The 15,335-nt window shown below is 47.9% G+C and overlaps 1 long non-coding RNA gene across 1 annotated transcript; it reads left to right on the top strand.

Moving 5' to 3' along the window:
• The first annotated feature begins 286 nt into the window (after nt 1-286).
• LOC116870079 lies at nt 287-14,620 on the top strand. Its single transcript, XR_004383173.1, has 3 exons — nt 287-482; nt 13,391-13,473; nt 14,362-14,620. It is a non-coding gene; the product is annotated as an uncharacterized LOC116870079 (long non-coding RNA).
• Nucleotides 14,621-15,335: the final 715 nt, after the last annotated feature.

Genomic DNA, 15,335 nt, shown 5'->3' with positions numbered 1-15,335 from the left:
CTCTCACCTACCCACCCTCTTTCAAACGGAGGGATCACAGAATCACATTTTGCTAGGTTGACTCCCATCCCCAGCAAAACTCGACCACCTATATAACTTTATAAGCTCTTCTTTCTCGTTCCCCTTACAGCACCCCTGCCTCCCATCCCAGAAACCAGTCACCCCATTCGAAGAGGACCCACCCATTCTTTTCCTCTCCGCTATCCTCCTCCTTCTCCCTCTCTTCCTCCTACCCCCTGTCCCCTCAATCCACCCCCACCCCGTCTCCGTCTCCCACCCTGTCTCCTTTTCCCACCCCGTCTCCGTTCTCCTCCTCCTCCTGGCTCATCCTGGGCCGAGTGGTGCTGCCGCTGGTGCTGGGGCTGCCGCCGCCGCCGGGAGCCTCCTTAGCTGCCTTCCCCGTGCCCGCACTGACACCATCTGTCAACTTCATTTAGACATTACAGCCCACAGCCACACGCCAGGGTGCCAAACGCCCAAAGGTAAAGTGCCAATCCTCTCTCTTTCTGACAGGGCTTGGAAGATCCGCAACAGTTGCTAGTAAAGGGCAAGAAGCCGAGGCGCTGCAAAGCACCCCTCTCCCTGCCCCCCGCCCACCACCTCGTGCTGCCAGAGGATCCTGAACAGGTTTGGAACTGTGAGAAGCTGGGTATAGAGAGAGTAAATTCAGCCAAGGTTTAGTATAGGATTCATGTTTGCGTTGGTTTCCGCTTCCTTTCAGTTTTCCACTTGATGTTTTGAAAAAAAGAAAAGAAGGAAGGAGGAAGGAAGGAAAAGAAATGCAGAAAGAAGGCTGACACTGGGTGAGATAAGTGAAATAGCTGTATTTATATTCAGGCCTGAAGGGCTGTGTAACTCTCACTAGATTTACCTCCTCAGTCTCATGTTGTCCACCAAAAATGCTGTGCCATCTCCAAGCTGCCTTATGTAGGAGAACACTCCACCCAGTGTGGCTAATTCCTCTCTAAGTAAGAGTGAGGCTGGGAGAGAGGATGTGCCCTCGGGAGGAATCACTTCCAATGAGACCCGACAGTTAGTTATTGGATTACACGTGCAAGGAAATGTAGTCTGACCAGGGACAGGGGCTGGAAGTGGGAGGAGGAGAGCCTGAGGCCTGGGAGCTGGCTGGGCCACACAAGGGCTGATGCAGGAGGCCCAGAAGGGGAGGTGCTGTAGACCAGAGGACCAAATGGGAGGCTGGGCTGGACACACCTCTCTGTCTACTCTGAAGGGATTGAGGCACACGTATGTGTGTGGAGAGCCTGGCGAGGAGGGGTAGGATAAAAGAATCTGAGATTGGTCAGGGATCTAGAGAAAGGCCAGCTGCAAAGAACCTTGGAACAGAACCGAGGCAGGTTCTGGGGGGAATGGCACTAGCTATCTGTGCCCCTGGAGATACCAAATAGAGTATCTGCTCTTGGCTAAGCGTGCTGGTGAAGCTGTAGAAGCAGCAGAGAGGGAGGGGTGGGAAGGGGGAAGCTGGGGGCTGGGCTGGGGCTGGCCCCAGACAGTGACCTGAAGTTGAGTGGAAGCAGGCTTTTTCCATCAAACCCTGCCTGGATACCACACACAGAGACCGAGTGTCAGTTTACTGCCCTGAGCCGGGCTCCTTTTCCCTAAGCTCCACAGTAATTAGACAAAGAAAACCTAAATTAGCTGAACAGGCGTCGACAGCTTCCTCCAGAGCACCCCTGGTACCTACATGGGAATGTGTCCGAAAATGGCTTGATTGTAGCCGAGAGTCAGCTAAGAAAACACGACTAAAATGAACTCAGTTTACCGCTCATTTCCAATAGAAAAAAGAAACAAGTCAGTCTTTTCCGGATGGGATGTTTTGATTGAGTTGGGGGTGGGTGGGTGTTGCAGTTGCTTCTACTTCTAAGAATTTCTTTCTGAGCGACATGGGAGCATATTTTGGAGATGGGTCCCCATTTATTTCAGGTTTTTCCCCTCTTACTCCTTTTTGTTATTTTACATGGGACAATTTAAATGTAACTAAATATGGAAGTATATATAGTAGGTTCGTAAGTCAGTGCTTTGAGTGTCTGAAAAATAATTAAATGCAATAGAAGCTGGTGTCAGGAGGACAGATAATAACTCAAAGGAGCCCCAATGACATAGCCTTCTGTGTGTGTATGTGTTTAGTGGGAATAGAATTGGCCCAGGTGGAAGAATAAGGAAAAGGAAGGCAATCATCTCATTTGAAGGAGGGGATGATGGACAATGGATTTGGGGAAAATTCAGCAAGCAAGTAAATGTCACTGTCACTGAACCCTCTCTGATTGTCCACACTAGGAATTCGATGTATATTGATTTCAGGCCCTACAAGGTTTTAGGACCCAGTGACTGAAGAATAAAAAGCACCAACCCTCAAATTTAAGTGGGTTAAAATATCAGGGAGTTTTAGAGGCTCCATTCCCTATCCAGTCCAAGTGACCACGGTATTCATTTACCTAAACTCTTCAGACTTGCAAGAAATACGACCTAGAGTTTGCTGAGTGTTCCAGGAGGCTAGACAGTCCTGAAAAGGCCATAAGCATTGGAATTACAGTCCCAGCCAGGAGCAGCTTCTGTTGACTTGAAGCTTGTTTCTCTCTCCAGGGGTCTAAATACTACCCTGCACTCCACAAAAAATATGGAGGTTAATGACCTTAGTTATCCGAGCAGGAAGAGGCTCTTCTCTAAAATTCTTTCTTTCAGACCCCATCTTTGCCATGGAAATTCCCCTAGACCTAAAGGTCGTTCTAGAAATACAAAACGTCTACTTTTGCTCCTGATAGATTTCACAAGTACAAGGCTTTCCACTCTTATCATGTCACAACCACGTGGTCTAAATACAGTTATCTCCCCTTTAGCCATAAGGAAACAGGGGCTCAGAGAGGTCAGATGACTTGCTGCAAGTCACACCTGGGGAAGTGACAAAGCTGGCCTGTAATGGGGGGCCTGGGATCCCAATCTAGGGCTGTTTCCAGTACCTTGCAGCAAAACCTCTCAACTTTGTTTTAATTACTCATTTATACAGGTCTCCTGGGTAAGAATGCATGTCAAATTCTTTATCCCTGGCAATAATATCTGAATTTCTATTTAGAAGACAGTTTAAAAGGAGCGTTGTCTCTGATACATAGCCTTGCTTAGGATAATTCCCTCTCTCGGAAGCCCTTTCTTAAGGTGGTGAGCTCTTCCTGACTGACTTTCATTGCCTTATAAACAACACAAATCTTGATTTATTTTTTCTTACTGGAAGGAAAGGTATGGTTCGTTAAAATAAATATAGATGAGGCCAGGCTGCTCCTCGCTTAACCAGAAATACACGGCGTCGGGTGCAACCGCCCTCTGTCCATCCCTGGTGCTCTGTCCCCCTTTGGTTGACTGTCTCCGTCTGGGCTGCGGGTTCCTTTCCCGCTCCAAACCTCAAGGCCCCGCCCCTGCTCCAGCGCAGGGGAATGTAAACTTCGGGAAGCTTCGGTTTCTCCGATTTGTTTTGTAATCGGCGTTTTATTCTAGGAAATCTCTTCATTATTGCGGTTTAAATCTTATGTTCTTAGCATACTTCCTCTGCTTCGTGGGTTTTACATGAAATGGCTTAGACTAAACCAGTTACCCACTGGAGAGACGCATCCGCACCGACACTGTTTACCGCCATCCGAGACCTCTCCTCCTCGAGGCACTTCTCGCTCTGGTTACCCCTCCCTTCTTCCGCCAGCCTGGCTGGAGCAGTCTCTTCCCAAATCAGTCTGGAACTGACCACTATATCCACCCCGTGTTTTGGTACAAAATTAACGTATGTAGAAGATTCTCCAGCTCCCTGGAGGCCTTTCTAGTTGCTGACGATGAGCTCCGGTGCTGAGGCCGAGGGAGTGTCGGCTTGTTTGAGGAAACCAAGGAAGACCTCGAGCCTACGCGCCACAGAGGCCCCTCTAGAAACTTTAATTTATATAGAAAATCCGCCGCTGAGGAGAGGGGGACTTGGCGAGGAGGGGTAACGGTAACGGTGGGGATTTTACACCCTTCTCGGCATCTGCTCTTCTTCTTCGGTCCAGAAACCCCCAGACCTCCGGGTTTGAACACCAGCCACCCAATTGCAAGTGTTTATTTGGAAAGATCCCCCCCCCCCTCCAAACGCCTGTCCCGGGCAGGGCTCTTTTTATAGCCACCTTCTTGAGATATCCGCGGATAGCCCCCTTCTCCTGGGCCTGGCGGTAGGCATGATTGGATACCTCGCTTGACCTGGTGTGAGGTGCTTGGAGAGGAAGAAAAAAGGATCCAATCTACCAGAACCCCAGGTGGAGACTGTGCCTCTACCCATTTCTGCCCTTCTCAGATTTCAAGGCCCTGGTGCTCCTCAGTTGGAGACGCGACTTTGGGATGCTCCCGGGAGCAGGGCTCAACTGCCCGTAGGACCTGACCCGGATGCAGGCCTAGTGGTACCAGGCCGGACATCCTGAGGGCTCCGGTGGACCGTCCTTTTGTATCGTCCACAGCCTGCTGCTTTTATGGGTGGGGCTTGAGAAGAGGGGCTCCGTGGTAGGGATCGCAATTCTCCTAAAAGGCAGCTCTGGTGACTGCAAGGAGGAGAGAAAAGGGGCAGTGCCGGAAAAGACACAGTCCGTGTGTTCCCCAAGGGGGGCAGGAATGAGTGGGTTTCCAGTAACGAAGGAAAAGAAGCTTCTACCGGCACATACCCAATCATAGGAGAAAAAAAGGCGGAAATAAGTGTGGATGCTGGTGCCTCTCTGCACGTTAATTTTGCATCCATTCCTGCTGCTGGGAGGGAAGCCCCTCTTGAAGAGACAGAAACCAGAGGTACCAGGGCATGTCTCAGGAGCACAGCCCCTCTTCCCCTGAGCCCACCCAGCCGTGCAACCCCTCCTCTGCAGGCCCATGCCTTGGTCTTGGAAGGCCTCTCGCCCACTGCTTCTGCTTATCTACCCAGGTTCTGGAGGAAGGTGGCTGGGCCTCCTGAGCACCTGGGAGGACCGGCGGGAGGGCCGGGCCCACCTGGGAGGCGCCCTTGGCCTGGGAGGGGTTAGCCTCTGGCACTGAACTTAGGAGGGTGCGCGTCCAGGGCAGCTGAACGCATTAGCCAAACGCGCTGGGAGATCGCAAGGCGGTGCCTCGAACTCCCACCGACGGAGGAACTAGGTTGGCCCGCTAGGGGTATGCGGGCCGGGAGGCGCTCTGAAGGTCCCAACCCAGCCGTAGTCGGGTTTTCTTCACTTGTCTGATTCGTCTCCTCTCCCCATGCGCTTCCCCCACCCCCCAAATAAATAAATATCTCCGAGGGCAGCGAACTCCGCAGGGCGCCGGGCCCTGCGCGCCGCGCCACGATGGATGAACTTCCTGGAGCATCAAAACTCCCCTCTTGTCCTCCCTGCTGAGCTCAGGATATGGTGCGCGCTTGCTTCTCTTCAGAAAAGGAAACGTAGCTCTTCCAAAAATATAAATCAGCGCTGACGTCCAAATATTTCTTTTGTCCTCCAGCATCCTCTGTGGGGATAAATAAAACGTGCTCGGCGCCCAGAGCCCGACTCGGGACCTCGGGCGCCCAGACGCCGCCTTGGAGGAGCTGCTTTTTGGGAGCCTTCCTTCTCATCCATCCCCCATTACTCTCCTCTCTGCCCCTCCTCCAGTCTGGCAGTCGGCGATCCCTGTTTTGGGATGCGGCCTGACTGCTGGTAGCAGGAGAAGGGCAGCTCTGGGCAGCAGAGGGCAAAGGCCCGCGAGGCCGTCAGGAGGGGGAAGTGAGGGCTCACCAGTGCTAGGACAGAAGAGGAGACTGGGAAAGCCCCAAGACCGTGGCTCTTTGGAAACTGAGGCCACCCATCCTAGACGAGGCCCCAAAGCTGTCCTTCCAAGCTGGCCTTGCTTTGGAAATTTTGAGTCTTCCCAAGGAGCTAGCAGCCGAGGGGTTCCCCATAGGTGTTCCCAACCCGAGGGCAGCCTCCTCTTAGAGAAGAGCCCAAAGGAGTCCATGTATGGGGGCCTACATGACCCCACGGGGCATCTCTGAAAGCTGCTGCCCATGAGAAAGAAGGGGGCTTTTCAGTGTTAGAGGTTGTGGCCTGTCCTTGTCCTGGTCTGTGAAACCTAAGGGATGGCTTGAGTCCCATCATCCTCTCCATTCCTCCTCCCCATCTCCCTTCTCCAATTTGGGAGAAGTGGGTTGATTTTCGGTTGGGGCTTTGGAAGGAAGTCTATAGCAGAATGCCCCTAATGCATCAGAATGGTCTGCTGGTGCCTTTGGCGCCTCCACTTCCCTTTCTGCTCCCCTGATACCCTGGTGTTAGGAGCCCACCAGCCCTTTTTCTGTCACCACTCCCTACCCCGAATGAATCATCCTGTCGCATCCACGTGGTGAAGCATACAAGGCTCCCCGGGCTGAGGGTATCCAGGCAAAGAGACGTCTTCACCTGCCTTATCCTCTTCACATTCCCCCACGCCCTTCCCCCTTGGCCTCAAGTGTTCCTTTCCAGGCCTGGTTCTTCCAGGCTGCGTGGTGGGGGCTGTTCTCCAGCCACCCCCTCCTCTCTCCAGGGGGGTCTTTATTGATGAGCTGCCTCAAAAACCCCCGCCCAATATGTCCCAGAAGGGTTTAGACAATCCATCACCCACCACTTCAAGAATGCTTCCTCCCTTTCAAACACAATCCTCGAACACCAGGCGGGCTGCGGTGGGGAGGGGCGCGCACTTGAAAAGAAAGCAGCTATATAATCAACGTCAAACCATCCCGCAACCTTTCGGAAACAGGGACTGCGGCCAAAAATCTCTCCAAATGATTTACACGGCCCTCCTCGCCCTCTCCTCCGCCCTCCACTTTGACTCTCCCCTGCGCCTGCAGTCGCGCGGCCAGCGCGGCAAACGCACATCCCTGCTCTGCATTGAAGGTCAACGCTAAAAGCTTCTCCGTGGGCGTAGGTTGCATTTTAGGAGAAAGCGTTTCTCCTCTTGGGGTTCAAGGAGGACATGCTTTCGGGGTCTGGTCATAGTGTCCTTGTTGGTGGAAAGGGGTAAACTGGGAAGGCTGGACATGGAGCTGTGGATTCGTCAAATGATGTCTCCTTCCCTCCCTCCGAAAATCCTCAGGTTTTGCGGTGTTGTGGGCTGCGCCTTCCCTTTTTTGGTCGTCGGCTCCGGAGAAGCAGAGATTCTTTTCGTTTCCGCTGGGTGGCGCCAGGCTCTCGGGAATCGGGTCGACGGGACTGCCCAACGCGCCTCCAACGGAGCGGCTACCTCTGCTTCACCTGTCCGAGGCTCCTGAAGCCGCCGTCCGGGGTCCTCTCAGCCTCGCGGTCCAGACCCCAGATTACTTAAAAAATGATCGTTTACCTCGTACTAGGTTGGCCACGTTAGGGCACATTCTGCTTTTGCTACCCCCTCACACTGTTAACATTTAGGGAAGAAAATAAGTCACAAACTTGATACTCCTTTATTGAAGCGCGCTCTTTCCGTTGCAAACATGCCTCTGCCATGCTGAAGAAACTCAGGGTTCAGTTCAGTTATTTTGGTTTCTCTAAGCAAGGGGCAGAGGGTTGTGTCTTCATTTGTAAGTTACACATCCGGACTCCTGGCGCTTTCCTGAGGTCTGGTGGAAAACAGACCACCGAGCGTCTGGTGAAGTCAGTTCCAGTCGGCTCTGCAGCGGGTGTCTTGGGAGAAGGCGCTTTCTTCTGCCTCAGCGTTCTCATCCGCGAAGAGGCTCCCAGACCTCTTTGTTGTCTTCTGGGTCTGCAGTGAGAGGGATAAATGTTTTTCCTTTTATTATTTCTCATCCTTTTGACTAGAAGAAGCCAGGCGGCTTCTTAACGCTGGTGAAAGTTTGTAAGATAAAGGGAACGTTGGAGGTCCTTTTGGGGAAGGCTAAATAGGAAGGGCAGATGATAAGTAGACTAGGAGTGGACTTGGGATTCCAGAAGGCCAAAGGCACTAGGTTTGGAACCTGAGAACAAGATGTCAACCATTGGCCTTCCTCAGTGTCATGAAAAGAACTGAGTTTTTGTCTTTTAGGAAGTATGGCATTCTCCACTGCAACTGACTTTTATTTAAAAAACTCTAAATATTAGATTTACTGAGGAGTAATTTCTATACAATAAAGCACACCCATTTATATGAAAAGGTTGAGCTTTTATTTTTCTTTTTAAATTTTTATTATGAAAAATTTCATAGTACAGAAAAGCAGAGAGGATATATAATAAGGCTTCCTTTCAATACCCCTCACCTAGATTTAACAATTATTAACATTTTGCTCCATTTGCTCCATTTTTCTTTTCTCTTTCTATTTTCATTTCTTGCTCAAATATTTTAGGACAAATCCAGACATCATGTTTTAGAAGTGCAACTTATTACTTATTAACACACCCACCAGTTGTAGCTCTCTCATACCTAATGTTATATTTTGGTGCAGACAAGCACACTTCCTTGGGGAAGTTGGAAATAAGGCTGGGACATTGTTCTGGAAGAGTATTATACAAATAGGACTCTCCATCCTGCTACTCAGTCCTCCCAACTGACTTCCAGCCCCAAATATCTTGGCTTTCTCCTGGCTGCTGGAACTGTCAAGAAGTTGACAAACTTTCCCTCCCCAAACTTTCCCTCCCACACCCTCACTGGGGCTGGGTGGGTGTTTTAGCAGTAAGCTGTGAAAAGGGGTTCAGTCATTTGTTCTGTGGCTAGAGTTAACCCCACACTGTCTTCATAAATGCATATCAGATCACATATATAAAATTCATTTTATTGCAAGAGCATATGTGACCTTTGAATATATCTATCCCGATGCATATGTGTGTATGTTTATCCATGTGGACTATATAGTAGTTTCTGAATCATTAACCCAGATAGTGGCTAGCCAGGAAATAATTTTTCATACTATTTGGAAGTTCTTGTGAGAAGATTTTAGACTAGGCTGGAGGAGAAAAGAGGTCCTGGGGGATGGACCAGGAGGCACTGGTTGGCTTGTATCCCCAACCCCCAGTTCACACCAGGACTTTTTGTGTATTTTAGAAATATGTGTTACTGATTTGTCTTATTTTTCCCGTCCCCCAGTAATACAGGTTACCTTTGTTCTTAGCATTTCCCTCACCCTAAGGGCAACCTTGAGCAGATGAATAGTGATGTGGTGATCTTAGTAGCCTCAAATTTTGCTTGACAATTGCACCTGCTCCTGATGACCTCGAGTACGTCTCTGTGCTTCAATTCCTACCTTTTTTTCCGGTAAAGAGGTAATAATAAAAATTTAAAAATAATTCTCCTCCTGCAATGATTATAGAGATGAAATGAAAATTGTATAAGTATTAACATTTTGACATATACACATTTATGTTGTTATTTTTGGCCCAATCCAACAAAATTGCTGTTTAGTTTTGAGGTACTTTTGTAAATTTTACAAGTACTTGGGATCTTTCCTTCCTTGGGCGATCTCTTAAATGCTTGTTTGGTTTTGTCCCTAATAAGGAAATGATGGTGGGTCCATAATCTACAAGTTTAAGTCAGCCTCTGCGGGCTGGGGTCTCTGGCCTCCGGGTATGTTTAGGCTGTGGGTGGCGCTGCGTGGCTCCACAGTGAAGGGCAAATACTCAGGGTGGGGTCGGGGACCTGGGTGGGGGGGGGACTTTTCCCTTGGACTGGATCACGCGGCCGTTGGAGGAATGTCTTTCGCAGCACCGGGGCTGGTCGTGCGCCCTCTCAGTGCGGTGGGTCAATGCCTGGTGGCCCGAGCAGGCACGTGACCAGGGCGCGGTGAATGTGTGTGTGCGTGTGTGTGTGTGTGCGCGCGCGCGTGTGTAGTTGAGTTCTGTCTGAGGACTTCACTCGAACAGGGTAGAGAGTCCCTTGTCTGAGTGCTGTGCGGAAGCTCCCGCCTGATAACATTAGGCACGCGGGCAGAGGCCCGAGTGTGTGGGACTTAGGGGGAGTCACTGGGGGTCCAGCCACCTACAGCTGATTGGCATTAGAGGTTTTCAAGATCCCACGGGAAAAGTATGAAAGCGCGGAAGAAAAACTTGCCTACGCGCTGCGGCTGGAGCTCAAGGGCTTTTCGCAGATTCCTCGCGGTCGTGGGCCGCCAGCGAAGCAATCCGTGGCGTTTGCTTGTTTTAGGCGGAAATTTCCAAGTTTTCCCTCCATTTCCCGTTTGCGACAGGCGCAGGCTCTGCACCATCTTGTGGGAGGTGGAGTGGCAGGGAAAGAACCCCCGCGGTCCACATAACCGCACCGGAAACAGAAGTGTGGGATACGAAAGGGCCACCGCTTGACACCCCTATTCTTTCTACCCCACTGGGCTCACAAAGCTCTGACTCTGAAAATGTAACGTGCAATTTGAAATACTGAGGTCATAAATGTTTTCATTCCGTTTAATATTTTTGTGTATATTTCCTCGCCCATACACCTTGCACATGCGAGCTAACCTGACCTTGAGCGTTACTTTATTGTTCCGGACTTCAGTTTTGTCATTTCTTTTCTTTTTTCCTTTCTTTTCTTTTTCTCTTCCTTTCTTTTCTTTCTTTCTTTCTTTCTTTCTTTCTTTCTTTCTTTCTTTCTTTCTTTCTTCCTTCCTTCCTTCCTTCCTTCCTTCCTTCCTTCCTTTCTTTCTTTCTTTCTTTCTTTCTTTCTTTTTAAGATTTTATTTATTCATTCGTGAGAGACAGAGAGAGAGGCAGAGGCAGAGGGAGAGGCAGGCTCCCGGCTGAGCCATGAGCCCAAAGCTGGATCCCATCCCAGGACCCCGGGATCGTGACCTGAGCCCAAGGCAGACGCCTAACCATCTGAGCCACCCAGGCGCCCAATTCTGTCATTCTGCAATTGGGATTATAATAACAGCTGACCCATAGAGTTGCTAGGACTAAACGAAATAATACAAATCAAGCCTGTAGGGCAGCGTGCAGGACGTGGGGAGCGCTCCACCAACACTGGCCCAGAAACCGCGCAGATTCCTCTGACCTGGAATCCCTTTCTCCTTCTCCGGGGTGACTTTTGGTTGTGATGCGGGGGGCCTAAGGCGAATTGGGCCCCTTCGTCTGTCCCAGCCTCAACGAAACTCTTGGGCTTTGTTTTACTTTGGCATTCGATTAAGAATTTAGAGTTAAAAACGGAGCTGGGAGAAAGTACGGAAAGGCCCTGATGGGAAGCTGGGGCTGAAGGCTCAACCCCCGAACAGCTACGCGCCCGGGCGGAGAGGCTTCTGGGAACAGCCTGGGCTAATGCGCGTTGGGACGGGTCCAGCTCTGCGAGAAGGGGACTGGCGAGCTCTGGTGACTGGCGTCCGACTTGGTTTGGGGCTACTCCGCGCCTCGGCCGCGCCACTAGGTTCGCTCAATGCGGTCAGACTGCTTGCGGGCGGGGGTACTAACTCCCTAGGGCGGCGGTGCGCTACTGTGACCCCAAAGAGGGAGGGTGCCCATCCTGGGCCGAATGGAACGGAAACGCGGGGCACAGAGGGCGACAAGTTCAGAAGCTGGGGGTGGAAAGCGGAGAGGTCATTTTCATTTTAGTGCCTCGACGTTTCCCCTGTATGGTCGTTGGTCAGGTTCGTTTCCGTCTAGGACCTATCTCCAAATACTACTTGGAAAAAGGCAGACAATAAAGAGCCCTTCCTCTGCTGTCGGCCTTTGCTTGAGATCGGCCCGGGCCTCTCTGGGACCCTAAGTAAAAAAGGGCGGATTGGCTTCTCCAAGTGCGAAAACGTCCTCCGCAGCGGCCGCAGGATACCAGGAGCAAAACGTCAGGCGGGGCCGCAGGTCTCAGCCACTGCGGCTCGGAAGGCGTTTTCTGGACGCGGCTGTTCTGCCTGCCCTGGAGGGGGAGGGGGAGAGGGGAAGTGACCTCTTGAACCTCATCAAATGCAAATCCTATAAGAAATTTTTTAAGGAAAGAAAAGCGGAAGGACAGGGAAATGGAGAAACGTGGAGTCCACCTGAGGCTTGAATGGCCTTTTTAGAATTCCAAGCCCGTGGGGTTTGCAGACTTCTCTGCGGTAGACAGAAGATTGGTAATGAACTTTAGATTTTCCCCCAGGAGGGTGAAGCTACCAGCTGACTTCCTCCATTATGCATATTTTACATATATAAACACCTTAGCAGTTTAATAGCCATTTAAACAAATCATTCACATACATTTTTAGTCTTTAAACGATCTGGCACAAAAAATGGTTTTTCTTTATTCTGGTTCTTTTTCTTCCTTCTTTTCATTACTGTTTTTTGCAGCTAAGGTTTCATGTCCAGGTTGGTGGCCAAAGTGTTTTTTCATGTAATTTTGCTGTCTGTTTAATTGTAACGATCCACATGACTTTCCCTATCAACATGGATCTAGGATAGATTCAGAATTTTATTTTTCCAACTGGAGGGATAATATAGTTTTGGAAAAAAGCAAATGTCCCTTTTGTTTGGCTCTTATTGGTTGTTAGGTAGGTCATGAGGTTGCTAGTGGAGTGTTCCCCGGCACCAAGCCTAATGAGAGACTCAGCTGTGACTAGTTCTTGGCTTTAAAGAAGACTGACCTACTTGATGAGTCAGTTATTCACCTATTTACTCTTCAAGTCTCTGGAGTTAAAATGCTAAGAATTTGAAAAACTGTGAGTTTTCATTTGTCAACTTTTCATCCAGAAAAAAAAAAAAAAAAAGAAGGGACTCAAAGGTTTTTTCTTCCCCTATCGAAGGAAATGCTGTTCGATGACAGGAAAATATAAACTAAACCTCCAGGACCCATGCCACGGAACAAAATGGGTGTGGAGAATTGAACAGGCCAACAGAGCAGACAGGATTTTGGGAAGAAGCCTGGGAGAGGCAGGGACAATTAGGTCTTTTACACAGTGATGCTGTTCTTGAATAAGGGGATGGCATGCATTTGGGAATCTGTGCTGGTGACAGAGTAAGGGCAAAGTAAAGAGGGTAGGGAGTGACAGAGTCTTGTAGGGAGCACTTTCCATCTGGAAGAGAAGGTTTAAGTATCTCTTGTTGCTTTGTGGTATAGATGGAGGGTGTATTTTGGCATCAGGCTGAGGGAATTGGCCCTGCTGAGCTCAGCAAAAATGGATGTTAATAAACTTGTTTTGTGGATTCTACCTATGAACATTTCTGCAGTTGGAGGACTCTCAGAGAAGATCTGAGCCTGAAGTCCTTTCCATTTGTAAATCTTTGCAAAGAATGTAGTTGAATTAGTGGGCATTTTATGAGCATAGAGATTTAACAAAAGGGAGAAGAATGTAGATGCATATAGCAGGTTAAGTATGATGAGAATTTGTGTGTGTGTGGTTTTTTTGCTTTTCATTTTCTAACATCATGGTTTATATGTAAATCCATAGTAGTGTGAGAATAATATATAATTTACATATGTGAGAATAATACATAATTTCAGGTGCCTTGAATTCATTTTAATGTATTCCTTTTCCCTTTCTGACTAGGAAATTGTTTCAAGATTGAGATTTGATTGACGTCTGGACTTTAGATATTTCTACAAAGTGAAGATCAGTGTTGGGTAGTAGAGGTAATACCCCTTAAAAATATTTTTCCTGGGCTATATTACTTACACTTTTCCTTTATTTTTCATCCCCTTTTCTTATATAATGACTTAGTGTAATTTACTTTCATACATTGAGTTAAAAGTGGAATTTCAGTGGTTGAGAGTGGAAGAAATCATGTTAGTCAAATAATGCAGAGAAGTGCATTTGCATCATTAAAGTTACCTTCATGTAATCTACTTCTAAGGGCTGTAATGCTATTTTAAGAAAATGATTAAACTTTGAAAATTTAAATGATTTTAAAATATTGAGTTTCACTTTTAGTTTTCTGTGATAACTTACATTGTATTTAGTTATGACTTACCTTGTCTTTTTTAGAGAACCCAAATAACTTAGTGAAAGTCTATTAACCTTCCCATGAATCCTCTAAAGAGAGGTAAACATATCTTTACTCTTTGAAACTATGACAATGGAGTCATTAGAAGAATAAAATAAGCCCGGAGGACAATACAATTTGACACTTTCATTAATAACTGGGAGTTTCAAAAGAAAGCAGGGCATCAGAGAATAGGATAAAAATGTATTTAAAAAATGCTTGCTATATCTAGATAATTTTCTAGATATATGTTTCTTTGGTTTACCTGGCATCTTTTTCTTCCTTCTATTGGTAGCAACTTCTCTGTATCCTTAAGAACTTCTTGCTTCCACTCACTGTTGTGCTGGTGCAGTCACAGTGTTATGACACTCCCAGACTTGGGATGGTTACGCAACCTATGCCAGTCTATATCACACAACTTTTGGCCATTGTGCTTGGCCAAGCATAGGCATGTGCTCAACCTCAGTCACTTTACAATCTTCTGGGATAATATCTTAAAGATAATAAGAGAGGCTTACTCTTTTCTCTCCTGGACCAGGAACCATAAGGAAACATCCATGGAACTTCTTGTGGCCATCTTGTCACTTCCTTGACTCCTTGGTAGAAGCCCACTTACAAGAGAAGAGAACCAACCCCAGAAGGAAGCAAAAGAGATAAGAGTATGGGGTGACAACACTGTTGGAGGCTGGGAATGGCCAAAGCCCTGGGATTTTCTTTTGATCAGCCAATTCCTCTCTTCTACAAACTATTTACAAGTGCTGTTCTGTACTAGGCACTGTACTAGGTGCTGGGGAAACATTCAGGGGAAGACAGTCAAAGTCTCTTCTTTCAAAACTTAAATTTGAGGGAGGAGGAGATAGACAACAAACAAGTACACAAAACCCCCTTCAGATAGAGGAAAATGGTATGAAGGCAGACTATTAATAAGTTAGTAGATAAATGAGAAACTTTCTGATGGTAATGTAAAGGGGGAAAAATAATTTTCCCTTTACTCTTCTGAGTTCTATGGCTGAGACTACCCCCTTCCTATAATAAAAAAAAAAAATAGATTGACAAAAGAAAAAACAACAACAACAGAAAAACATCTATGCCTCCTGAATACATGGGAGAGACCTAGGAAAACTGAGTAACTCCCTGAAATGGACCCAGCCATCACCCTAACTATCATCTAAAACTAAAGGGGGAAAAAAAAAAAAGATTTTGCTGTGGGGGCTAGAGCCAATTGTGGGAGGTCACCAGAGCAAACAGAGCAAACAAGGATAAGTTTGTTATGCAGATTTAAATAGGTGCTAAGAGTTTCTTGTGATTTAGGTTATCTTTCTCTTCCTGGTACAGAAAAGGAGATACTTACAAATGGAGATTTCCCTTATAAAAGTAAATGTCCTCAGTTTTCAGAGCTTCTCCTGAGTTTGTTGTTTCTTTTCTCTTCTTCTTCTTTTTTTTTTTTTTTTAAGATTATTTATTTGAGAGAGAGAGAGAGAGAGAGAAAGCAGGAGAGAAGTGGGGCATAGG

The sequence above is a fragment of the Lontra canadensis genome, unplaced genomic scaffold (genome assembly GCF_010015895.1).
Source record: "Lontra canadensis isolate GAN:19392208 unplaced genomic scaffold, GSC_riverotter_1.0 scaffold21, whole genome shotgun sequence".
Lineage (NCBI taxonomy): Eukaryota > Metazoa > Chordata > Mammalia > Carnivora > Mustelidae > Lontra > Lontra canadensis.
The sequence above is the reverse complement of the archived record's forward strand: the minus strand, read 5'-3'. Positions and strand labels throughout refer to the sequence as shown.